The following is a 27850-nucleotide window of genomic DNA, read 5'->3' on the forward strand; positions in this document are numbered from 1 at the left end:
GATACTGCACATAAAGTCACTTCATGCAAGTTATCAATATCCTCATGTTCACGCTTACCAAAGGTTCATCATATACCCGTCACAATCTGATATTCCCATAAACATCCCAGGTCCATCATAAGTATTATTCGAACAAAAGCAGCTGTTTGCTCTCACGGAAAATACATCCATTGATTCAGGAACCGCTGTTATCATGTTTTCCTGTTGACCAAGTAAATTCATGTATGGTTATTCTCCTAAGCAAGAACAATTGAGTCTAGGTCTAAACAGATGAACTGACCAAGCCATCACTATATCTATTGCGGATCGCTGCTGATACAACAACCATGAAAGTGCATAAAATTGGCACACACCGGTTAGTGGTTCTGGAACCGTCTCTAAAATTGAAGGCCATGTGCCTGGTGATGGAACTTTTACTATACATGGACAATTCAATTTCCTAACTGATCTTACAGAATGAGTTAACTGTTGGAACCACAAGTTCCTACTTGCCCATGGGTCTGCAATGTGTAACACAGAAGAATCCAATCCAAAAGCCTTCCACTCAGTGTCTCTCTTCTGCAATGTATGGTATTGATCAGTTATATCATCTGGCGTCCAGTCAGAGTCGAAAAACTTATTATCCACATCTGAAATTGTGTTCAGATCTGGAACAGATGATTTTATATCATTCTCTTTCAAAGTCGTAGCTATAGTAGTAGTCTCAGTTGATGTATTAACACTAGTTGATTCCCCAACAACTTGGAGTTCTGAACTCTTCTTTCCATCTATGACCACTAGAGTCACTATTTTAACTCTAAATGTCAACTCTGACCCTTCACTCAGAAACTGTGGATCATAAAAAGAGCATTGTTAATCACCTTGACCTTCCTGCTGGGGTTTAATCACATAAATGCTACAATCTCCTTCAATCTTCAGTCTCCTCTTATCATTAATTAGCACATACTTTCTTAATGGTGATGTATTTGACAGATTTAAAAGTCTGTGTCGTATATTTGGGTTGCGATGATGTGAAGATGATGAAGGAATCTCCGATGACACCGTCTTAATTGTATAAAATGTTTATTACAAAAAAGTTCAGCATCAATACAAGCAAAGCAATCTGCATATGGAGAGATCAATGTGCATCTCTCCTGCCTGGAGAGAGATTCGGAGCCAATATGAATCTCTTCCGCTGCCTGGAGAGAGATTCGGGGCCAATGTGAATCTCTTCTGTCGAGGCAACTTCATCTCCTCGTTTATATAGGAGGGTTGTTTGTGTAAACCTAAAGAAAATGCATCTGGCTTTCCTCCAGATTGTCCGGTGTCAGGAAGGGAATAGCACCAGCTCTTCACGTTTATACAGTCACAGGAAGGGAGACGACACTAGCCCAATTTTAGTGTTGCACTTAGAACTGTGACCTATCACCCTACCATACGTTCAGGCTTTCTCCAAATTCCTCGAGACCTGTGGACCTCAAACCTAAAGATAAATTTCTTTTATGGGGAGGACTACACATAGCATTTCAGACACCACATCTGCCATGACCGTCTTCCCACTGAACTCTAAGCTTCCCCTTGCCACAATTTTCTCCTGTGCATTGGCATGGGAGCTGAACTCATTTCCCTAAGGTTACCTCAACCCTAACTCTTGTATCGTTTTGGTGTAACCCTTTTCCGAATCGGTCTTGGACTCCTTTGTCTAACTGAATATCTGAATCCTTTCGCAGCGGAATCACCGCCCTTTGAAACCTTTGGCGTTTTGTGCTTCGCAGAAATGGACTCTGTTGTTTCTGGGATATGTTGAAGATCGATGTCATCGAATCTTCTTTCCTTTCCATTAACTGCAGAGTCATTACCGGCATCATCAAAAATGTACACAGAATCATCAGTATTGTCCACAACATGGACAATCTCCTCTTCCAGATTTTGACTCTGAAGAGTTTCATGCATCTCTCCTTCTGTAGCATGTTCTTGCACATTTTCCTCTGGCTCTCTTGAGCCCTTAACATCTCGGCCTTGTAAGTGTGGCGCCTTTTCTTTTGGCGCTTTAACACAATGAGACAAATGAAATGAATTTGCCAACTCTAAAGAAATCAAGCACGTCACAGTCTGATATTCCCATAAACATCCCAGGTCCATCATAAGTATCATTCGAACAAAAAGAGCTGTTAGCCCTCACGGATACTACATCCATTGCTTCAGGGACCGCCGTTATCATGTTTTCCTGATGATCAAACAAATTCATATATGGTAGTTCTCCCAACCAAGATCAATTAAATCTAGGTCTAAACAGATGCACTGACAAAGCCATCACTTTATCGATTGCTGATTGCTGCTAATACAACAGCAATGATGGTGCCAGAACCACTAACGAGTGTGTGTCAATCTTATGAACTGTCTCTAAAATTGAAGGCCATGTGCCTGGTGATGGAACTTTTACCACACATGGACAATTCAATTCAATTTTCTAACCGATCTTACAGAATGCGTTAACTTCTGGAACAATAAGTTCCAACTTGCCCATGGGTCTGCAATGTGTAACACCGAAGAATCAAATCCAAAAGCCTTCCACTCAGTGTCTCTCTTCTGCAATGTATGGTATTGATCAGTTATATCATCTGGTGTTTAATCATAAGTGTTCAGATCTGTAACAGATGAATTTACATAATTCTCCTCCACCATCTGTTCTTTGATTTCAAAAGTCTAATTTTCATCTATGACCACTATTTTAACTCTAAGTCTGAACTCTGACCCTTCACTCAGAAACTGTGGATCATAAAAGAACATTTAGAATCACATTGATCTTCCTGCTGGGACTTATCACATAGATGCTACAATCTCCTTCAATCTTCGGTCTTGTCTTATCATTAATTAGCACATACTTTCTTAATGGTGATGTATTTGACAGATTTAGAATTCTGCCATGACCATCTTCCCACTGAACTCTAAGCTTCCCCTCGCCACTATTTTCTCCTGTACATTGGCAGGGAAGCTGAACTGATTTCCCTAAGGTCACTTCAACCCCCTTGTATCGTTTTGGTGTAACCCTTTTCCGAACTGGTCTTGGATTCCTTCGTCTAACTGAATATCTGAATCCTTGCAGCGGAATCACCGCCCTTTGAAACCTTGGGTGCTTTTTGCTCTGCGGAAATAGACTCTGCAGTCAATGGACAGGAAAGAAGATTCAATGACATCGATCTTCAGCATGTCCCAGAAACAACAAAGTTATCACTGGCATCATCAAAAATATGCACAGAATCATCAGTATTGTCCATAACATGGACAATCTCCTCTTCTGGATTTTGACTCTGGAGATTTTCATGCATCTCTCCTTCTGCTTCTTGCACATTTTCCTCCAGCTCTCTTGAGCCCTTAACATCTCGGCTTTGTAAATGGTCGCTTTTACACAATTCAATTCAATTTTATTTTTTATTTATAGAGCGCCAATTCTTAATTTACATTATCTAAAGGCACTTTACATTTAAAGGTCAAGACCTTAAAACAATATTAACATAGAGAAACCCAACAGTTCCCACAATGAGCGAGCACAGGCGACTGGAGAGGAAAAACTCCCTCATTAACAGGGAGAAACCTCTGGCAGAACCAGGAACAATGTGGGCGGTCATCTGCCTCGACCGGTTGGGGTGAGGAAAGAAAAGTAATGCTGAGGAAAGGAGAGATGGGTGGAAAGTGGGGAGAGAGAAGAGAGAGATGAGGTGGAGAGAGAGAGACCGGGAAAAATTGGGCACAATCAGTATCATGGCTGACTATAACAATAACAATGTAGTGATCTACAACAGGATTATATATATTAATGAAATTACTGAGTTATTGTAATTAATGATAACAATGGTGATGGTGGTCGTTGTGGTCCTGTAGTCCCGGTGCCGGAGTTATCTGAAACGAGATAGAGAGAAGAGCCAGAGGGACTATGGGAGGACAAAGTGACACTTTGACATGATGACATGTTAAAACTAAGAAATAAATAAATAAATAAACAGGTGTGGGGGGGCAGAGAGACAGAGGGAAGTGAAGAAGTGCTCAGTGCATGATGGGAGTTCCCCCAGCAGTCTAAACCTATAGCAGCACAACTAAGGGATGGTTCAGGACTCACCTGATCCAGAACTAACTATAGGCCAAAGAGGAAGGTTTTTAGTTTTACTTTAAATGCGGGGACAGTGTCTGCCTCCCGAACCCAGAGTGGGAGCTGGTTCCACAGGAGAGGAGCCTGATAGCTAAATGTTCTACCTCCTGCTCTACTCTTACAGACTCTTGGAACCACTAGAGAGCCTGTGTTTTGGGAACGAAGTGATCTACTTGGATAATAAGGTGTTATCAGCTCTTTGATATATGAGGGGGCGTGATTGTTGAGGGCTTTAAAAGTGAGTAGCAGGATCTTGAATTCTATTCCAAATTTTACAGGGAGCCAATCTAAAGAAGCTAAGACAGGAGTGATATGATCTCTCCTTCTAGTTCCTGTCAGCACTCGTGCTGCAGCATTCTAATCTAGAGGTTACAAACGCGTGGACTAGTTTTTCAGCATCCTGCTTAGACAGGATGTTTCTAATTTTGTTAATGTTGCGCAGATGGAAGAAAGCCGTCCTAGACACTAGTTTAATATGGAAGTCAAATGACATGTCTTGGTCGAACAACACTCCAAGGTTCCTCACAGTGGAGCTGGAAGCCAGACTGACACCATCCAAAGTGACTATCTGGTCAGACAGTGTTTCTATGAGATGTTTAGGGTCAATTACAACAACCTCAGTTTTGTCTGAGTTTAAAAGTAGAAAATTTTGGGTCATCCAGGCCTTGATATCTTTGAGACATTCCTGAAGTTGAACTAGGCGATTAGATTCATCATGCTTCATGGAAATATACAATTGGGTGTCGTCTGCATAGCAGTGGAATTGTATGTGGTCCTGTCTAATAATGTTGCCTAAGGGGAGCATATATAAGGTGAAGAGTATTGGTCCAGGGACCGAACCTTGTGGAACTCCATGATTAACTTGCATGTGCATGGAGGATTCATTGTTAACATTAACAAATTGGAATCTATCTGATAAATATGATTTAAACAAGTGTAGTGCTGTTCCTTTAATTCCTATGTGTTGTTCTAATCTCAGTGCAGCATTTGACACAATAGATCATAAGATTCTGCTACAAAGGTCCAACAAGACGAGAACAGAGACAAGTCCATCATCTGATGCCATAAGAAGGTCATTAGTGACTTTCAATAGTGCTGTTTCTGTGCTTTGATGGGTTCTAAATCCTGACTGAAAGTTTTCCAATTAACCGTTACTATCTAAGTAATCACACAGCTGGTTAGCAACGGCTTTTTCTAGGATTTTGGAAATGAAGGGCAGGTTGGATATGGGTCTATAGTTAGCTAAAACCTCTGGATCAAGCGTAGGCTTTTGAAGCAGAGGTTTAATAATGGCTACCTTAAAAGCTTGTGGTACGTAGCCAGTTAGCAAAGACATATTAATCTGATTTAAAATGGAACTGTCAATTAGATGGAGGACTTCTTTAAAAAGTCTAGTTGGAACAGAGTCCAGCTGACAGGTAGTTGGTTTAGATGATGAATCTAACGAGGTCAGTTCAGGAAGATCAATAGAGTAAAATTTGTTTAGACATAAATCTGGTGCTATGGTTTCAGGACCAGACAGTGTATCAGTGTTATTTACTGGAAGGAGGTGGTGGATTTTATCCCTGATGGTTATAATTTTATTAGTGAAGAAGCTCATGAAGTCATTGCTTCTCAGGGTTAGAGGAATAGATGGGTCAGTAGAGGTGTGACTTTCTGTCAGCCTGGCTACAGTGCTGAAGAGGAACCTGGGGTTGTTCCTATTTTCTTCTATTAGTAATGAATAATAAGAGGTTCAGGCATTTCTAAGTGCTTTTTTGTAATTTATAAGGCTATTCTTCCAGGCTATGTGGAAGTCTTGGCGATTGGTGGAGCGCCACTTCCTTTCTAGCTTCCGCGATGTCTGTTTTAGAACGCACGTTTGGGAATTATACCACGGAGCTAATCTCCTCTGATTTACTTTCTTCTTTTTTAATGGGGCGACAGCTTTAAGTACTGTTTTTAGTGAGGCTGCAGTACTATTTACAAAGTTATCAGCTAGTGTGGGAGTAAGGTTTTGATAATCTTCTTGTATTGTACTGACACATGGCTGAGAGGGAAGTGAGGAGGGGAGCAGTTCTTTAAATTTGTGAACAGTTTTGTCGGATAAACATTGACTATAATAGAATTTCCATCCAGAATTGACGTAATTAACAATTCTGAATACAAATGTAAGTAAAATATGGTCAGACAGAAGAGGGTTCTGTTGGAATATTCTTATATTTTCTATATCAATGCCATATGTCAGGACAAGATCAAGAGTGTGATTCAGGCAGTGGGTCGGTTGATTCACATGTTGAGTGAAACCAATCAAGTCTATTATTGATTTAAATGCTGAACTAAGGCTGTCATTGGCAACATCTACATGAATATTGAAATCACCTGCTATAATGATCTGATCTGTTTGAAGAACTGAATTCCTATCTGAATTCTCTGAATTTTTATCAGAACTAGAGTAAGGGGCGGGTGGACAATATATGATGACTATATTAATTGGTTTATGTGACGTCAGGCTTGGGTGGATGAGGCTGATTCTAAGATTTTCGAAAGAGTTATAACTTTCTTTTGGTCGGGGGGTTGATAGATAGATCAGATTTAAAGATTGCTGCAACCCCTCCACCTCTGCCTGTGTTCCGAGGAGTGTGAGTATCAGAGTGGGTTGGGGGCGTCGCTTCATTTAAACCTACATATTCTCCGTCTTGTAGCCAAGTTTCGGTTAAGCATAATAAATCTATTTGATGATCAGTAATGAGATAATTTATAAGTAAAGATTTTGAATTTAGTGACCTGATATTTAATAAAGTGCATTTTATAGTGATGATTTTAGCTGATATTTTGGCTGTGATGATTTTAGCTGATATTTTGGCTGTGTTCATTTTGACTAGGTTTGAATGTATCACCCCTCTCCTGTGTACTTTTGATTTAAAGAAATTAGGTGGTCGGGTGGCAGACACAGTTTCTATGGGATGCAGTGAGGGTGACTGTTTGAATAGAAGCGCAGAGAAGCGTGTAGGACTGCGACTCTGCCTCCTGGTCTCAACTCTGTTACACAGTCCACATCATGACAATCCAAACGTTGTCATATTTCTAGATATGAGAGCTGCTCCATCCCAAGTGGGATGAATACAGTCTCTCCTAATCAGACCAGGTTTCCCCAAAAAAGTTCACCAATTGTTAATGAAGCCCACATTGTTATTTGGACACCACCTCGACAGCCAGCGGTGAAAGGATGATGTGCAGTGGTAAATACAGTTAGGAGTGTTGAACTCATTCCTGATTTAGATTTTATCAATGTCAGTGATACACCGGAAATAGGGGTATCTTTTGAAACAATTGATGAAGGATTCAGTTTGGTTGCAAACATCAGTAGCATTCCTGAACTGAAACAGGTACCATGATGTTTGTGGGCTGAGCACAAGTATGACATGGGTCTGATTAGAGGAGCAGACCCAATAGTAATAATACCCAAATCTTCTCATAAACCATGTGAGAATCAATACCCATTGAAAAAGGAAGCAGTGGTAGGTATTGTGGTGGCAATTTCTGTCAAACAAGCACAAAGTCAAACACTTCTTTCTGAAAGTTAAATTCAGCATCTGCAGATGGACTCATCAGTACACATCACCTGAATGACATGCACAAATGAGCAAAGAACACAGGAGAATCTGTGTTCTTATAACTCTCAGCCCCCTCCCACTAAGCATTCAAAGGTATTTATTACCCTCCTGTAGTTTCACTCAGTGGAGGAGACATCCTGTCCATTTGTTTACATGTTCTGTGGATGACCCCTTCCTGTGAGACCCCAGGTGTGAGATCTCAATCAGAGATACCCTGAGAAGCCATAAAGATTTGGTTTCTCGAGGCCATACAACTCAAGTCTCTTAAGCCACCATTGTAAACCTTAAGGTTACCCTTTCAGATAAACAATTTGGTGAACCATTTGGTAAGTCCTCCACATACATGTCTGCTAATGCAATTAAACATTCACAAATGTAAAACAATTCCATTCCATTTCCCCCTTTTGAGCATTTCATGCTCACTAAACAGTAATCATTCCTACACAAACACATCATCTTGAAATGGAGGAGTCCATTCTAGATGAGAATCTGGGAGTTGAACATATTGTCCAATCGTAGTCTTGATTAAGGTGGCAACCATAGCTTTAACACAAGGGACAACACAACAGGCCAACAACAATATCATACAAATGGAAAGCAAAACAGGTGATACAAACTTCAACAACACATTTTCCCAACCATTTACAGTTAACCATGACCACCAAGTCCACCCTTCAGGAATCCAAGTGTCCTTGGTCTTTTCTTTAAGCAACAGGTCATTCAAATGAGAAACAATATGTGTCATATTGTCAAAAATATCCGGTATGTACGTGCAGCAATCCGTCCCTATTATGTGACAAACACCTCCTTGGTAAATGGTAAAATGGTAAATGGTTGTATTTATATAGCGCTTTTCTAGTCTTGAAGACCGCTCAAAGCGCTTTACACTACAGTTTTCCATTCACCCATTCACACACACATTCATACAGTGCTTCTATAGCTAGCACTTTTTTTTGATGTTCTATTGGGCAGTTTTGGGGTTCAGTATCTTGCCCAAGGACACTTTGGCATGCAGATGGGAAGACTGGGGATCGAACTTCCGACCTTCACAGCCACCCCTTGGCTGGCGAGTATCATATCCAAAGCCATCCTGTTTTGCAGCGCCACATTTCTGAGGCCCTGTATGCTGGGAGAAAGAGATGTAAACCCAGCCCCCACTAAAGCTGTTAAATTTTCCAGTTCCAGAGCAATCTCATCTATTCTGTGGGCGTTATTCACAGTTCCCCACCATGGGAAGAGTCCTCCAAATCCCTTTTCCTGTGGAGACACTCTCACTGTGGAACGCTTACGTCTTGATGGTATATAATAGTGAGTGTAATCTGTGTGAAAATAAGTAAGGTTAGGTAACAGGATGACAGAGGGCAGTAGTTTAGAAAGATAACAAGTTCCACACCATCCTGGTCGGAGTGACTGGTATACATATGGTCCACACATGTTCCCTCAGGGACCCATACCCATCACTAGATGGCATCCTAAGAACTGGGTTGTCAGCACCTGGGCGATGTAAAGTAATCGTGTCAGTTAAATTTAATGGTGCTAAGTATGGTGTATTATATTTGCATGTGACTGTTGCCCCTTTATCCCATACCATGCCACAGGTAGCTGTAACTGCCTGCTTGCATAATGATGTTCCCAGAAAGTAATCGTTAACTGTAAAACACTGTCTAGTAAAGCAAACAATCCCTGCTTGACTGGTAGGATTTATCATCATCACGGGTTGGTGAATGTCTTGATCTGTCAGCAAAGACATGTTTTGAAACCTGAATGTTGAGCCCCCATAGTTAACTACACTGATATTTAGTAGTTGGAGTTTATTAGTCATGTCCCTCACTTTCCTACTTTGAAATGAAACACCCTGCGTGAAAGCAGCCATGACTCCTAATGTCTCTGAGATGTTTAGTGGGTTTGTCTTCAGGGGCAGAGCAGTGCCTACACCATGTGGGAGTTGTGCACAAGCATAACAGCTCTCATTGGTTACCATCCTTGCAGTTATGCTCATAGCTGCATACCATGCATTATCCTCAGGTTTTGTCAGTCCTTCAGGGGGGTCAAACAAGAGTTCTCTTTTTGTTCTAACCTCTATGTTCTGGCTTGCTTGATATTGTTCCTGCTGACAAGGTTTTACATACCATATCAGCAGTGTAAGAACAACGATGACTGTCAGCAGGAAGAGGGAGCACATCCCTTTCCTCAAACCAAATCCTTGTCGTCCCATCAGGTGCCACTGTTTATCTATCGGCGCCATCATATATCAGAATCAGAATCAGAATTCTTTTATTTGCCAGGTATGTTTGCACATACAGGAAATTGCCTTGGTGTAATCAATATATCAGCAGCGTCACCCTAGCCAACCCCCTAATCAATGTGCCGCCTCTTCTTGAGATTGGAGACGTATGGTCCTAGAGATTTTCACCCGCTCCTTACTCGCGGACACAAAGCAGTTGAAGGCTGAAGGTTCACTCACTGACATTAATGCATGCCCTAACTTGAAGAATTCACTCCTGGCTCAGGAACTTTCCTGCAATGGCTTGCATGTACCCAGGTTGCCCTCTCTGCAACCTTCACTGCCGTCTCCGTGGTGAGAAGCACTTGGTAGGGACCACTCCACCGACGTGCTCTCCAGTTTTTCCTCCTAAGATCCTTCACCACAATCCAGTCTCCTGGGTTAAGATCATGCAGCTTCCTGTCTGTAGATCTTGGCAGTGCGTCCTTCACCTGTTTATGGATTTCAGAAAGCTCCAAGGACAGCAATAACGCAACATTTCATCCTCACACTGATTAGTCTGGGGAAGCAGCAAAAATTCCCATTACATTATTTAACCAGTTTTTGAATCTCTTTTAAAAGCTGGAGTAATAGTTCCATGTGAAAAATCTTCTTTTGTACACCAATTTTTCCTGTAAGAATAATGAAAGGAGCTGGACAGCCACAGGAATGGAGATTTGTTCAGAACTTACAAGCAGTAAATGCTGCAGTCCAGGCTCGTGCACCAAATGTTCCGAACCCTCATGCTATTCTTTCACAAGTTCCATCTGGGAGTAAGTGGTTTTCTGTGGTCGACTTGTCGAATGCTTTCTTCAGTATTCCTGTTCACCCCGACAGTCAGTACTGGTTTGCATTTTCTATCGAGAGGAAGATGTACACATTTACACACCTAAGTCAGGGATTTTGTGAGTCACCTACAATTTTTAATTCAGCATTAAGGGACAATCTTGAATCACTGAAACTATCAGCAAGCAGTGCCCTTTTGCAGTATGTAGATGATTTAATGATTTGTTCCCCTGAAAGGGAAGTGTATGTTCAGGACACAGTTGCTTTGCTTAAACATTTAGCGGCAAATGGTCACAAGGCTAGTTTGACTAAACTAGAGTGTGTTTCTGAAAAGTTTACTTTTCTGGGCCATATAATCACTGCAGAGGGAAAAACCCTCTCACCTAAGTGAATCGAAGCCATTCGAAGTATTCCAAAGCATGAATCAAGTATGTACCTTGGTGGTACTTGGTGATCATCAACTGTAAATGGTTGGAAAAATGTGTTGAAGTTTGTATCACCTATTTTGATTTCCATTTGTATGTTACTGTTGTTGGCCTGTTGTGTTGTCCCTTGTGTTAAAGCTATGGTTACTACTTTAATCAAGACTACGATTGGACAATATGTTCAACTCCCGGATTCTCATCTAGAATGGACTCCTCCATACCAAGATGATTTGTTTGTGTAGGAATGATTACTGTTTAGTGACCATGAAATGCTCAAAAGGGGTAAATGTAATGGAATTGTTTTACATTTGTGAATGTTTAATTGCATGAGCAGACGTGTATGTATAAGTTACCCTTGAAGAAACCAGATAATTCTTACCCTTGAAGAAGCCAGGTGATTCTTATCGCCTGGTACATGATTTGAGAGCGGTGAATGAAGTATGAATGAAGTAGTGCCTGAAGTGCCGGATCCGCATACTTTGTTACATCAAATACTGTGAAATGTGTTGTATCTGAAGGAATTTGGGTTATGTGGTGCTTTTTTCAGTGTTCCACTTAGTTTAGAAAGTCAGGGTTTATTTGGGTTCATGTGCAAAGGACAGTCTTATGAGTACAAGAGATTGCCACAAGGGTTCAAATATAGTCCTCAAATCAATTAATTAATTAAATTAAAATTTAATTTAAATAAAAAACTCTTAACTCTGATGTAATTAAAATAATGCAGGTGCTTGTGTCTACATAAGGCAAACCAAAAGAAGGAGAAAAAGGGGAAAAATGTAAAGAAAAGAGACAAGTGGAGCTCGGCATTCTCCAGTTGTTTGAAGATGAGGGACAGAAACGGATAAAAGCTGCAAAGGATAACAGAGACAGAGAAGCAGAAGAAATAAGACAAAATGCCAAAGAAACAGAAAAACTGATGATGGAAACTAGTGCACCTTTCTCACATACGGATTCAGTGAAGAGACCCCCACCTTATGAGAATGAGGTGAAGTTCAAGGAAAAGCGGAAACTACTATGAGGATGTATTCAAGTTCCAAAAGTAAGAGGAAAACAACAACTCTGGAAGCTAGAGGTTGACTAAGGATGAGGAGGATGGAAATCGGAGATGATGATCAGAGTGATCCAGAGCAGATGATGGGTGATTTGACCCTGAAGTCAGATGAATGCTGGCTAGAGCGGAAAAGAGAGGAGATAGAACATGGAGGAAAAAGGACTTGGGAGATGCTAGCTCCAACGAAACTGAGAATGAAGACAGCGATGAAGATTCGGAAACCAGAGGTGCTTCATCTTCAAGAGGGTTTTCTCCCTGGACATCCAGCACCAGAATAGAAGACCACAGAAGGATTTTGGATGAAGTTGAAAGAAGCATAGACCAATGCCTTTCATACTTGGATAAATCTACCAGGCCAGAAAGCCGAGAAACATTGGAGGAGCTGCAGATACAGAAGAAAGACTTGCAGAAAAAAGGCTCTCAAAAGAAATATTCACTGCGCTCAAGAAAAGGGAAGGTACCTGAGAAGATGTGTCCAGTGGTAATCCGAGGACAGAGTTTAGAGTACAAGCCTTGGCAGAGTACAGATATGTCTGCTATACTTGAGAAGTTGCCTACACTTCAAGATGGAGCACATCCTTGGATTTCAAAATTGGAAGAGATTATGGTGGGAATGCAACCTGCCGTAGGAGATATTAAGAGACTTTTGGCTAATCTCCTTGGGGTCCCAGTTATGGAAGAGATTCTACAGAAGGCAGGACTTAATTGACATGTGGGGACTGCTGTGAATGATCCAGAGCTGTTTGCTGCAAGAAGAGGGCGAGTGTGGAGAGCGCTGAAAGATACATTTCCGACAAATGTACATCCTGACAATATTCTTATTGAACCATTGGGACATGAAGAAAACCCGAGGGCCTATGTGTCAAGAGCCCATCAAGTGTGGAGAAATGTTACAGGAAACGACCCCTACCAGTGAGGAGCAAACTAGCAGAGGTGGTTGGACTTGGAAGCATGGCAAAGGGCATGTATACGGATCACATAGCCCATCAAGTGGAGCTCTGTAGGAAAAAGGAACATGACCAGAAAGAGCAGGACCAAGAGACCCTCAGAAAACTCAATCAAATACAACTGGTGGATAACAAGAAGATCAAATACAACTGATGGATAACAAGAAGAAGCAGGCTTTGGTTATGCAGTCAGCCTCCACTAAATCAACCATCACCACGACCACAGCCGGACCAGGTTCAGCTCCAGACGATAAAATTTATATTACAAAAACTAGGAATTAAACAACGTCTTGGGGCAGTCTATCATCTGCAAAGTCAAGGAATGTGTGAAAATATGAATGGTGTTTTGAAAAATTGCATTGTTAAAATCTTCCAGCACACAGGTCTAAATTGGATAGCGGCACTTCTGCTAGCATTAATTGTGTGTTGCTCGAGTGAGCTGCGTGATTTGCATATGACACCTCGTGAGTTAATTACAGGGAGACAAATGCCAGCGCCTTGTTTGGGTACAAGTGGAAAGGGTCCAAGCCTGGCCCTTTTGGAAGATGAAATGCGAGCGTATGTTACATATGTGGCTAATCTGCATAAAAGAATATCCACATTTGTTTCTGACAGGCAAAGAAAGGAGGGGGTAAAGGAGAAGCTTGATGAGCAAAAGAGGTGCACAGTGCAACCTGGAGACGAGGTGTTCGTGAAGGTATTTAGAAGAAAGTGGCATAACAAACGCCGTGAAGGACCATTTGAAGTTGTTCGCAGCACTGGAACTGCAGTCCAGGCTAAAGGGTCTCCAACGTGGTATCATTTGTCGCAGTGTGAGAATCCTCACAGAAACACAGGCACGTATTGTGGTGAGCGTATTGTGTCACTTCCGGTGTTAGCTACTATGCGTTGTACCGATCTCTTCTCCTCTTTGTCTCTCCCTTTTCCCTTTCACATCTGAATCATTGAAGCTAATTTGAAGTTACTTTCATAGTTGTGCTGTCTTGACTTGTCGCTTATACACCTTGTCTCAGCGACTCCTTCATAAAATCACTGTGAGCTACACACTACCCGTGTTAGCTAAAGCAATTTAGCATTAGCATTAGCAGCTAACGATGGCTTCTCCCCCTCACTCCCCTGCTCTCTCCTGCTCAGTGTGCTTGATGTACAGTTACTCCTCTGCCTCCTTTAGTGATAATGATACATGTGTTAAATGTAGCTTATTTGCCAGGATGGAGGCAAGGATGAGCCTTTTAGAGTCGCGGCTCTGCACCATGGAGAGTAGATTGTGTAGCGATGTAGGTAGCCAGTCGCCAGTGCGAGCCACATAGCTGTAGCCTCTCCAGCCCCCCCAGCAGTTCCCGAGCAGCCGGGAAGACAGGTCGGCTGGGTGACTGTGCGAAACAAGAAGCGTAGCCCTAAACCGAAGCCCCAGGTACACCACCAACCCGTTCACGTTTCTAATAAATTTTCCCCACTCAGCGACACACCAGCTTATGAGCAAACTCTGGTAATCGGCGACTCTATTTTAAAGAACGTGAAGTTAGCGACGCCAGCGACCATGGTTAAATGTATTCCTGGGGCCAGAGCGGGCGACGTAGAATCCTATTTAAAACTGCTGGCTAAGGGTAAGCGTAAATACAGTAAGATTATTATTCACGTCGGCAGTAATCAACTACGTCAGTCGGAGGTCACAAAAATCAGTATTGATTCGGTGTGTACGTATGCAAAGAGGCCGAGCCCCCCGGGGAGCTGGTCGCCGAGGCGCTGCCCGCTGTGTCTGAGCGGCCTATCGCCGCTCCGCGGACCTCTCCACCAACATCTCCGCGGAGAGGCGCTGCTGTGACCGAGCCATCACAAGGGGTGAGTACTGTTAATACACCGGGTGTGGGGGGGGATGTGTTGGGTGAGGGTGGTGTGAGTGAGGTAGAGGAAAGGGAGGTGGGAGGTAAAGGTGAAGAAGAGGGTGGTGTGAGTAGTGAGCAGGTGGAGGAGAAGGCAGGTGAGGGGGAAAAGAAGGAGGGTGAAGGAAAAGACAGTGAGCAGATAGCTGAGGATGGAGGAGAAGCAGGTGATGGCGGGGCGGCAGGGGGTGAACAGGTGGAGTAGATGGAGGAAGAAACTTTATTTATTAAATCAAAACAAACAGTGAAACGCAGGAGCTCCAGCAGGAGAATTTTAAATGAAGCAAAAAACAGCAAAATACAAGTGAACAGTGATGTGAGTGATAGTGAGTGTGTGTCTGACTGCAGCGAAGCTCCGCTTTATAACAGTCAAAGTTGTTTTTACAGTAGACAATTTTAAATCGTTTTTATCTCAAACAAAGAATCAGCACGGTCTTAAAATTAAGGACCACTTCCCAGATCTAGGTCTTTTTATTTCCTCGGCCAGACTCCACATAAGCAAGAGGGAGGAGTCTGGCCTTACAGACCAGGAAGTTTTTAGAATAAAGAAACTGGTGCTCAAAGCAAAAATACAATTGAGCAGTGATGGAAAAGATAGCAATGTGGGTTTTAATTAATTTATTGTTTTCTGTTTTTCTTTCTAACATTTTAAACAACATGGATGTTTTTAAGGTTGGGGTTTTAAACGTGAACGAGATCAAAAGAAAAGAACTCTTATTTATGAAACAATGAAAAATATTGATGTCATGTTTTTACAAGAAACGCACAGTGATTTTAATAATGAGTCTGACTGGAGGAGGGAGTGGAGAGGGGAGGCCATTTTAAGTCACAACACTTCTCTGAGCGGAGGAGTGGGCTTCCTCTTCTCCACGGCTTTTAAACCAAACTCACTGGAGGTCAAACATTTTATCCAGGGGAGACGCCACCCGATCTATGAAAGATCTAGAGACCGGTATAGTGGAACTAGAACATTTAAGTGAGTCCACCGGAAATCGAGGCTATTTTGAAAGCCTCAAAGAAAAAAAAAGGGCTTTAGCCGACCTGTTTGAAAGTAAAGTACAGGGCGCGTTGGTCAGGTCCCGATTCCAAAACATCAGTGAGATGGATGCTCCAACCAGCTACTTCTTCAGTCTGGAGAAAAAGAACGGGCAGAGGAAAGTAATCCAGACCCTGCTCGCGGACACAGGGGAAGAGCTAGTGGAACCACGCCAGATAAGAGAGCGGGCTGTGAGTTTTTATCAAGCGCTGTACTCTTCTGAGGAAAGAGAAGAACAGAATGACACAGAGGAGTTCTTTTCAGAACTACCTCAAATCTCAGAAGAGTCCAACTCACAGCTCGCCGCCCCCCTCCGGATGCTGGAGCTTCTGACCGCCCTGCAGGGCATGCAGGGTAGGCAGGCTCCTGGCATTGACGGCCTCACAGCGGAGTTTTATAAAGCTTACTGGGGCATTTTATCTCAAGATATTTTACAGGTTTTTAATGAATGTCTGGCCTCTGGTTCCATGCCGATGTCCTGCAGGAGGGCAGTCCTCACACTGCTCCCAAAGAAGAGGAACCTGCAGGACATTAGGAACTGGCGCCCTGTGTGGATTACAAACTTCTGTCCAAAGCATTGGCCTCCAGGCTGGGAAAGGCTATGGAGCAGGTCATCCACCGGGATCAGACCTACTGCGTGCCCGGCAGGTCCATGGTGGACAATGTCCACCTCATTCGAGATATTTTGGATGTCTCCAGTTCATTAGATGTAGATATAGGCTTGATTTCCCTAGACCAAGAAAAAGCTTTTGACCGCGTTGAACGCAGCTTCCTGTGGAAAGTAATGGAGAAGTTTGGATTCAGCGCTGGCTTCATAGCTAAGATCAAGGTGCTGTACAGTGAAGTTGAGAGTGTGCTTTTATCCGCTTACGCAGATTATCTTATTGTTTTTATTAAAGACCAGGTGGACACAGATATTTTAGCTAAAATTATAAAAGATTTTAGCGTGGCATCGGCAGCGAGGGTCAACTGGAAAAAAAGCGACGCCCTCGCTGTTGGGGAGTGGCCTGGCGGTCTCCCAGTTCTCCCCCAAAACTTACAATGGAAAAGGGAGGGAATTAAGTACCTCGGGGTGTTTTTAGGAAAAAAAGAAATACTTAAGAAGAACTGGGAGAGTGTCACAGAAAAAATAGAAAACAGACTTTTAAAATGGAAATGGCTGCTCCCAAAAATGTCTCTTAGAGGGAGGGTACTGGTTTTAAATAACCTTGTAGCATCCCAACTGTGGCACCGTCTAATGTGTGTGGAGCCCCCCCCGGGCTTGCTTGATACGGTACAAAAAAAAATGGTGGATTTTTTCTGGGGAGGGCTACACTGGGTGCCACAGGGGGTGCTGTTTTTAGCCAGGGAGGAGGGGGGACAGGGCCTCATCCACTTGGCCAGCCAGACTGCCACTTTTAGACTCCAATTTATCCAAAAGTACCTCACAGGTCCGGCAGATCTGGTGTGGAGAGACGTGGCCAGCAGCATCCTTAGGCGTGCCAATAACCTTGGGTTGGATGATGCTCTGTTTTTAACAGATGTTAAATTCTTAAAATTAAGTGGGTTGCCTCCTTTTTATCAAGGTGTTTTTAAATCATGGGCCCTTTTTAACAAAGAAAGGTGCCACAAAGCTGACTCTCTGTACTGGTTGTTGAGAGAACCACTTGTAAATGGAGCCAGACTGGACGTCAGCAACAAAACAACACCCGGCCTAATGGCGGCGCTGACCCGGTCTGGAACGGTGACTTTACAGCAGCTGGTGGATGCAGTGGGGCCGGCACTCAACAACACCCAGGCCCTGGGCTCCCTGCTGAGGATGCAGTCTACCCGGGTGGCTCAGAGGATCCTGGAGGTCTGGACCCAGAGGCTCTCCCAAGGAGAAAGGGGCCTCCTGAGGGCCTACCAGAAGGGGGAGAACGAGCCAGATGCTACAGACCCCTACCTGGGGATTATCCTGAGCCCAGGCCTGGGAGGAAAGACCGGCCCCCTACTCACTGGAATAAACAAACAAAAACTGACCATACACAGAGCCGACAAAGAGACATTTTACAGGAACTGTGTCAAAAGCATCCACCAGATCGGACTGAGCAGCAGACCCCCCACTGTGTGGACAAAGAGGTGGGGAGACAATGGACCCAGCCCGCAGTGGAGGATTTTATACAAACCTCCCCTTAAGAAACGAACAGGCGACCTCCAGTGGAGAATTTTACACGGCGCTGTCGCTTCCAATGCTTTTATTTCTATTCTTAATCCCACCGTTCTTAACAAGTGTCCATTTTGCAACCTGCATGAGACTATTTATCACATTTTTACTGAGTGCAAGAGACTGACAAGTTTCTTCTCTCTCTTAACTGCGGTTTTTAGTAGTTTTAACATCATTTTTACTGAGAAGGTTTTTATCATGGGAGCTGGATACAACAAAAAAAATAAGGATAAATGGCAGCTCCTGAACCACCTCTCAGGTGAGGCCAAGATGGCCATTTACATTAGCAGGAAGAACAGGGTCGAGAACAGAGACGGGCAGGAAGCGAGGGCGGTGTGGGTGGTAAACCTCCGGGCCAGACTCAGACTCGAGTTCATTTTCTCACTATTTAATGTTATATTTCTCACATAGTTTAATAATCACGTTATCTCACAGTAGTTTATAGTTGGTGTATTTGTTTGTTTCCCCTCGCCGGCGTCTTGCCGGTAGCGTGGCAGGCGCCATGTCTGCCGCGAGTTTTAAACATCTCACCCGCAAACACGGTGTAAAGATCTCTGCCACCTTCCCCTGCAGCGTGGAGGACATCAGCCTCACTGTGGGGGAGAAGGTCGGCCACAGCGGCGTCGTGTCGGCCGCTCGAATGAACAGTGCCGTGGTTGTTTTCCTGGACAGAGTGGAGAAGGTGAACTCGGTCGTCGAGACAGGAATCACCGTGAATGGCGTTTTTGTACAGGTGCTACCTCTGTCCCAACCCGCCACCAAGGTAGTCCTGTCCAACGTCCCCCCCTTCATAACCGATGAGTTCCTCAGCAGAGAGCTGTCCAGACAGGGGAAGGTGGCGTCCCCGATCCGCAAGATGTTGTCTGGATGTAAGTCTCCGTTACTGAAACACGTAGTGTCTCACCGGAGACAGCTTTATATGATACTTAACAACCAGAGCGAGGAGTTCAACCTTCGCTTCCACGTTAAAGTAGATGATTACGACTACGTGATTTTCGCCACTTCATCGGTGATGAAGTGCTTCGGTTGTGGAGAGGAGGGACACACGGTGAGAGCCTGTCCGAGGCGGAGCGTCCCGGTTCCACCCGGCCCAGGGGCGGCTGCGGACGCTGGAGCCCCCGCCGCTCCACCGGCACAGGAGCGGCGGAGGTCTCCCGCCTGGGGCGCCGCTCCCAGGTGGAGGAGAAGACAGGTGAGGAGGAAAGGAAAGGGGGTGAAGAAAAGAGTGAGCAGCAAGGGAAGGGTGGAGAAATCAATGTAAATAAAGGAAATAAAACTGGAGAGAGTAGTGTGTCATGGAGTGAACAGGTGGAGGAGGCTGAGATGGAGGAAGAGGCAGGAAAAGCAGTCAAACCAAAACAAACAATAAAACGCAGGAGATCAACCAGAGGTGCAACCAATGAAGCCAAAAACAGCAAAGTAGAGGAAAATCAGAATAACAGTGATGAAAGTGAGAATGAGTGTGTGTCTGACAGCAGCGATGTCCCAAGTTTTAACAGTAGTCAAAAAACTACTCTGACCCTGGAACCTCAGGACAACAACTTTAACATTTTTAATTACAATATTTCAGTAATAAATTATGTGAATTGTGCCTGTTATCAATAATAATTAATAGTCTTTACACTGTTTACATTTTAACTAGTCAGATCTGATACCGCTCAAGTTTTTAATCACCCTCCTCTCCCCTACTTCCCCCTCCCCACTATCCCAATCTTCCCTCTTTTCCACCCATCTCTCCTCCCCCCCATTTTCTTTGCTCACCCTAACCGGTCGAGGCAGATGACCGCTCACATTGAGCCTGGTCCTGCTAAAGGTTTCTCCCTGTTAATAAGGGATTTTTTCCTCCACAGTCCCCAAAGTGCTGCTCATTGTGGGAACTGTTGGGATTCTCTATATTTAATATGATTTTAAGGTCTCGACCTTCTATGTAAAGTGCCTTGAGATAATGTATATTATGATTTGGCACTATACAAATAAAATTGAATTGAATCTGGTACGCTGCTGCTACTGTCAAGGACAAAAGCATGAAAGGTTATCAGATGCAATCTGCTGTCCCTCCACGACCTGCATGCCTCAAGGACACTGAGGCGAGCAGGAAAGATCATGACCAACCCCTCCCACCCCGGACATAAACCTTTTGAAATGCTCTCTTCCGGCAGGAGGCTGAGGTCTGTCAAGACACCTTATTTAAGGGTAGAGAAGCGCTGTAGGGACCTCTCCCCTGGTAGCATAGGTGGTTCGGGCCCGGGATAGGCCTTTTTATAGCTGTTAAGGGGCTTTAGGCTAGGGGTTTATATAGTATTCTTCTAGTTGAAGACTCCCAGGGACAGGCTGTGAGTCATTTGGACACCACGCCGAAGACAGAACTGTGAAGCAGTGTCACAGGGGGGCCTTCTTAGGGGATCTGAGTCAACTCACAGAGGATAGTATCACATAAGAGGGCAGTCTACGCCCCTAGGCACCCACGGTAGCGACAGGACAGAGAAATTAGCTGACTGAGAGGTTGAATAAAAAGGCCCTTGTACAAATTTGAATAGGCTACAAACTCTGTGGTTGCGGGCATCATTTGAAAGTCGAGACAGTCTGCTGAACTGAACCAACAGGGTTCTACCTGATAGCTCTAATTGATCTCTCCTCAAGAAGTCTGTAAGCACTATGCTGGCAGATTAATCAACGTGCCATCGCCGGCAAGAAAGTCTCACCTCTGAGGGCAGCTTGTCTTGTTAGATCCCTGAAAGCAACACAAGTCGCAACAGTTATGAGTAAAACCAACAAGTGTTGGACTGTTTTGTTCTTCATACATACACAGAGTTTACACTATTATCTTGTGGTGACCTTAACAAGCAGACTATAGGCTCTGTTTGTGTACAAACTACTGAAAGTTAAGTCATTCACCTTTACTCAGTCAATATACTTGAAGTCTGAAAGGTATTTGATATAGATATATATGTATATACAGATATATATATATATTTCCATTGTGAATGAAAAGAGGGCCTCCAATCTCTGACAATTGGCAAGACCAGTCACCAGGTTACAAGTGACACTTCTGGGAGATTCACCTTGAGAACATTGATTCAAACGGCCAAGTAATTACTTTGTGTTCACTAATCAGCAAGTGCTTCATTGATTTTAGGTTTGTAATATGCTACCTGAGGCAGAGAAAGAGAAGCAATCATTAAGGAATATCTTTACACAATACAGTAGCATTCACAAAGCAGGTGAGAATGTGCTGTTGATCAGTGTAAAGTTTATTTTGCGTTACTTACAGTCTGATAAATGGTTGCTGCAGGCTTTTTAACTGGTGTTACTGAACCTCCACTGACAAATCACTTAATTTCCACTGAGGAATAAAATGATTAACTGGCAGGAGTGCAGATTGAATTTTCTATTATTAATTGGTGCCACTGGAGGGGTCCCCCATAACAAAGACCAGCACTGCTGCAGTGTAGTTCAATGTGTGGTAATGTGTCACAGGACTCAAGTTAGTGTTGTTGCTTGTATAGTGTATGGCTGATAGCCATCAGTGGCTAGAGCTAAGGAGTAATGTCCAGTCTTATTTATGAAAACTGTCTGATCATGAAGTTATTGTACATTGTACAGAGCTCTAACATCGATTTATTTCAGGGTTTTGTGCAATTTAATTTCATGGTAACGTAATGCACATTTAACCTCTTGACATGCTGCATATATTTCGACTTGTCACAGTAGGAAAAGCACAATTGCTTATGATATTCATTACTGGAACTCTTAAATATAATGTTTACCATATTGGTCAAACACAAAATCTCTGTATCGATAACATTTTGCTGAGGTTTTCAGAGATTGTAAGTGAATCCATTTCCTTCATTGCAATACCCTCCTGCTAGTTTTTTTAAGAAGCCAGCAATAATGACCCATTACCCAGCAACTGTGTTCCTCTCACAAGTAAACCAGTGTACACAACTTCCTAAAAACCAAAGAAGATGCTCAATTCCTGCTGGTTTAAGACTGCACAGAACAGCTTTTCACTTATTTCAAACTTATTGTAATACTGGAGCACAAGCAACTCCATCAAAGCAATCTGCTCTGTAAGTAGACATTGTGAAAATATAGGAAAATGGCATATCATCATTAACATCGATAGTATAGAACGAACACCAGACTTCACAAGGCTGATGTGTGGTTGTTATGCCTATTCAGTCTGCACCTTCTGTCGATGATAATCAGAGCACATTTAAGATTGTATGGTCTGCAAATGGCTCATTTCTCAGACATGAATCTAAGAACAAACATATGTAGACATGTACGGTGCCTACATAAGCACAAGCTCCCCTGTATCCTCCCACAAAGCCTTTCTGAGCATTGGATTCATGCTATTGTTAGACATTGAGTACAAGCCAAACCTGCTTGCCTTTTGGCTTTGTTAGCTGGAACATGAATTATTTTCAGTGACCCATGAAACCCTGGCAATATGATGAGAGAATAGCTGACTGGGCAAAGCACTGTGGAAACACCCACGTGTGCACAGCTGCAGAAACATACTCTAGAGAACAGTAAAATCTACAGGGAGGTGGGTTGCAGCATTGATAGTTTGTGGAAGAATCTTTGGACTCTGCCACTAGAAGACAGTTTATAATCTGAAGGGTTTACCTGTATGTGTATAATTATTTGTTGCACTGCTGCTGCTGTGGGATTATTGCATGAATGAGCAGGTAAATTGAAAAAAAAGATTAATTACACACAGCACAATGAATTGTTTTAATTTTCCTCCCTACTACAGACATGTTTCACCTTCAGGCACAAAGTCACACTTTAAGTGCCATCAGTTACTGTCAAATGGTAATAATGACACCTTCTATTGTATTCCATTGTACTGTACCCCAAATGTTCCATGAATGTGGGTAGAAAGTCTCATTGAGCTTGTTTAAGTTAAAGACACAGACCACTAAAACACTGATGGTTTTGTGTCACCATGTTTCCAGGTACTAGTGAGATTGGAAGTGCAATCCAGGAAGTGCTTGTTATTCTGGTCAACATCTAACCTTTTAAACAATTCTAGACAGTGACAGTGATCAATGTTATGAATCCCTGAACTCATTGCAGAAAAATTGCTGCAGGCCAAAAGGTACACAGGAAAACAGAATCTATAATTCCTTGCACATGATTAAAAACTAAAACCATTTTCAGACAATTTACCACTTAAGAGAAAATTCACTTTCAAAATACCTCCACCATTAAACAACCAATACAGCCAGAAGATCAACTAAAAACCATTTGATTCTAGTTAGATTTACAAGTCCTACTTCAAAATCATAAATGGCAGTGCCACACGTTAATCCAACTGAGCACACAGTGAGGACAGTTCAGTAAACATGGAAACCATCAAACTGGAACAAGATGACGTGTTGTCATTTAATAGTTTTATAAGCTACAAAGTTATCATCAAAAGGTAATCCAAATGCAGGACACATACTCAGATCAGTTGAACAAGATAAGGTTTTTTTTGTTTGGTCTGAGGAGCAGAGGGGGGAGCTGGTGGACAAACAAGGCAGAGAATCAAGGAACAAAAGTGGCCAGTGCCTGGTAGTATGGCAGGTAAGAATTTGTAGTAGATTGCTTGCATGTTTTTTATATACTAGATATGCAGTGATCTTTAGTATAATGCAATCTAGTCAAAATTGTTACATGAACAATGAGCTTAAGATACACAACTCTGTGTGACATGCCTGACACCAAACTAGCTGAGAGAATGATCTGGTAGTGAGTGGCTGAAGGGTTTATATACTGCTGGGCTGATGAGCTGAATGATTACATGTGTGCAGGTTCATCAGCATCAGGCAGCTGGGACACACACACACACACAATCATGAAATCATTGGAGAGAGTCTTGAGAGATACATTCAATATTTGTTCTAGCAGCACAAATTCAGTTACTGGCAGCAAAACTGGACTTCCATGAACTCTGTAACAGGCCTCCTAGTTTCTCTCAGCATGAATTGTGTTCTTTGATTATCCACCATTAACACCACCCTTAGATCAAATTTGCAAACTGCCCAGCCGGTGCAGTGGAGTTTTCAAAAATGTGTTAATAGTTAAATCATTTAATCGTCATCATATAACTTGTTCATCAATGCTGTTTTATCTATTTATCTTTCTAACAACCACACATTTCTGTCTGTCTGTAAGATATCTAAAGAATCGTTCATCTCAGTGGCTTCAAACTTGGCACATGTATTGTTTGGGAGGGAAGTGCTGTGTAATTTTTGGTGAGATTTTGACACAATATGTTTAATATTATTTGAATAAAAAGACAAACAGTGCTCTGTAGCAGTGTAAGAGACATCTTGTATTCATTGCAATGGGTGTGTTCATGATTATGACAACAACAAGTGATTCTCCTGTTCAGGGTTCTGTATACTGAGTCAAACTTCACTGAACTTTGAATAAACAGGTGAGCAGTTATATGCGCAACAGCAAAGGCACAACTTCAGGGTTCTATGTCATCACTTGTCGCAGCTCAATAACCGCCAGTCACTTTTACAGTTACAGAAACAAAGCTGACCAAAGGCCAAGCAAAAAGCCCATTCCAAACCGGCAGTGTGATATAAATAATAACAATAATAGGTTTAATGTGACAAATACCTTATCAGAAAATATTGGAACACTAATTTTAAAAAAAAATACCTTAGGCACAAGAATAAAATATAACTGATGCTGTATTATACAACAGCCTGTGATGAATCCCTAATTTTCAGGGATCGTAATGTTCAGTTTGATTTAATATTTTTGAGAGGATGTTAATTTATCTCAAAGTTTATTTTAAAGGTTGTAATTTGTGGAGCTGTTGGACTGTGGTGGGTTATACTGAGGTGTCCCTAATAATGTGTTCAACCTTAATTCATATAAAAATGTGATGAACAAAATATAAGGAACATCATGTTTCCTGTTGGTCCCAGATCCACCTGCTCACCTGTCTCTCATTTACAATCACTGGAAAGTCTCCACCCACCTCCACACCTGTTCCCCATTGCCCTCTTGCACTCGCCTGTATATATTCAACCCTCCTCACCAGGTCAGATGGCAGTTGGTTGCAGATCACTGATGTGGTCTGTGTGTGTGTTTGTGTCACCCATGTCTGTGCTCCTCACCAGACGTGGCATGCACACTACTGGTTGGTTCTGGAATGAACAACTCAGAAAACGTGATGTTTCATGGAAAGATTTAGAAAAAATCTTTCTCTTTGAGTGAAATAGGAGAAGTTTCCAGAAATGTCAATTTTTCAAAGGAGTTTTGGGTGCATGGAATTGTAAACAGATCCAATTCCCATGTTGTGCTTATGAATGACTGCTTAGGTTAGCTTCTACATTTTCTGTTTTTGGCCTAAAATGTCTTTTGACAATACCATGCCACATTTAAATGGTGATCTCTGCAGGTTTCAGCAGTTGCTTTACATGTTTTGTTGTTTACGCTTCTGTCCAGAAGGAGTATTTTCAGAGGTCTTCAACTAGAGACCATCAGCCTATTTCCCTCCTGCTTTCCTGATAGTGTTACTTTTGATATCAGATACAACGTCCCCCACAAAGTGTATGACGATGCAGAGGGTTGAAAATTGACCTAATTGTAGTTTGATGGAAGACAGACACCACCTACATTTTTTTGAGCATGTTGTGCTAAATCAATAAGAGTTAAGTCTTTTATATTGCTTTTTGTTATTAAAAACATGTTACACCATCTGAACAACAGGTGGCAACATCAATGTGGACAATGAAGGAAGCAGTAAGCTCAAGTGCTCCTCATGCGATAAGATGCCACAAGCTCACTACAGGAGTTTCTTGCGTCCAGTAACAGCAGCAGTTTTTAAATGATGCTTTTCAACAACAGCACACAGTAGCAAGTGCATATGTGATCTAATTAGCATATGAATAGCAGTGAAACTCCCGTGTGGTGGCAATTTCTGTGAATCAAGAACATATTGTCCAATTGTAGACTTGAGTAAAGAAGTAACCATAGCCTTAACACAAGGAACAATACAACAGGCCAACAACTAGTATACAAATGAAAATCAGAATAAATTTAAAACTTGTCCAACCAGTTAAAGTTAACCATGACCACCAGTTCCACCCTTCAGGTATCTTTTCCTTGGACAATAGGTCATTTAAATGAGAAACAATATGCATCAAATTGTCAGATGTATGTGCAGCAATCCGTCCAGATTATGTGATAAACACCTCCTTGGCTTCAATACAATCAGGAAAATATAAAATAATTTTAATTGATAACAGCTACCTCAGGGCACCACCCTTCAAAGGAAGGAAAACGATAGTAATTTAATGAGACTTAATCAATAAATTGGCTGACTACAAATTTGGAATTCTGATTAATCATTGGATGAATAATTATAACCAAAATTACCACATCAATAGCTAGCAAGGTTGAAAGATATGGAGTATTTGACAGTGTAGAGGTTGGCAAAATCCACATGCAATATTAATGAAGACAACATATGTCTTAAGAAAAACATTTATTATGAAACTAATAAAAGTATAACCACACAAACTAGCTAAAGGTGTACAAACTAAATGCAGATGTGTATGCAAGAATTTGTGAGTGAATGAATGAACCAAATTCAAAATGGTGGCTGGCCACTATGAAAAGTTTTATTTAACAGTCTGATGGACTGTGGGGAGAAGCTGTTTGCCAGGCGTGTTGTCCTTGCTTTGACACTCCTGTAGCACCTGAACAGGCTGTGTTAGGGGTGGGTATTGTCTTTTGTAATGTTTTGGGCCCTCCTGATGGCCCTTGTTCAGTGAATGTCCTTAAGTGGGGGGAGGGCTGCCCGGTGATGTGCTGTGCTGTTTTTATCAGCTGTTGCAGAGATTAAGATTCCTTTGTTGCCCCACAAATCATGCAACACACAGCACACAACAACATAGGGAAAATTTAGTCTGTCTGTTGAGAGCGCTCAGGGAGCAGATGTAAGGTGGAAGTAAGGCACCTAGACAGTGGGATAGGGAGAGTCCATCCATCCTTCTGGACTCCAGCAGATCCAGTGCCAGTCCACTAGGCCACCGCCTCCCCCAAGAGCCTTCCGTGGAGGGCACAGTGGTGGTGGATTTGAAACAGGTGGGAACAGTGGTCCAAGTGAGAAACAAGTTGAAAATGTCAGTAAACACACTCACCAGCTCCGATGAGCAAGCCTTGAGCACACGACCAGGGCTCTCAGCTCATCCATCTTGTTATCGAGTGAGCGCACATTAGCTGGGCAGCAGGCTAGGTAGCGGTGGTCATTTGCGCTTGAGGTGCGCTGGTCGTCGGCTATGCTGCGCACTCAGGGCCAGTGCTTCTGCAGCCTGTTGGCTGGGCTGGCGTAAGATGAGGTGCAACTCCGGCAGTCTGGCTCGAAGTTCGTGAAAATACTTTCCCAAATATGTTTAAAAGCTCTCCTCTTCTGTATTGTATGGTTGCATGGATGAACCGTGCATTTATAATATGAAAAAACAGTAATAAGTTTATGAAGTTACGTTGCTGTCTGATGGTGTGTAGTAGGTCCCAACATCCCCCCTTTGGTCT

The sequence above is a fragment of the Paralichthys olivaceus genome, chromosome 9, assembly GCF_024713975.1.
Source record: "Paralichthys olivaceus isolate ysfri-2021 chromosome 9, ASM2471397v2, whole genome shotgun sequence".
In the NCBI taxonomy this organism is placed as follows: Eukaryota; Metazoa; Chordata; class Actinopteri; order Pleuronectiformes; family Paralichthyidae; genus Paralichthys; species Paralichthys olivaceus.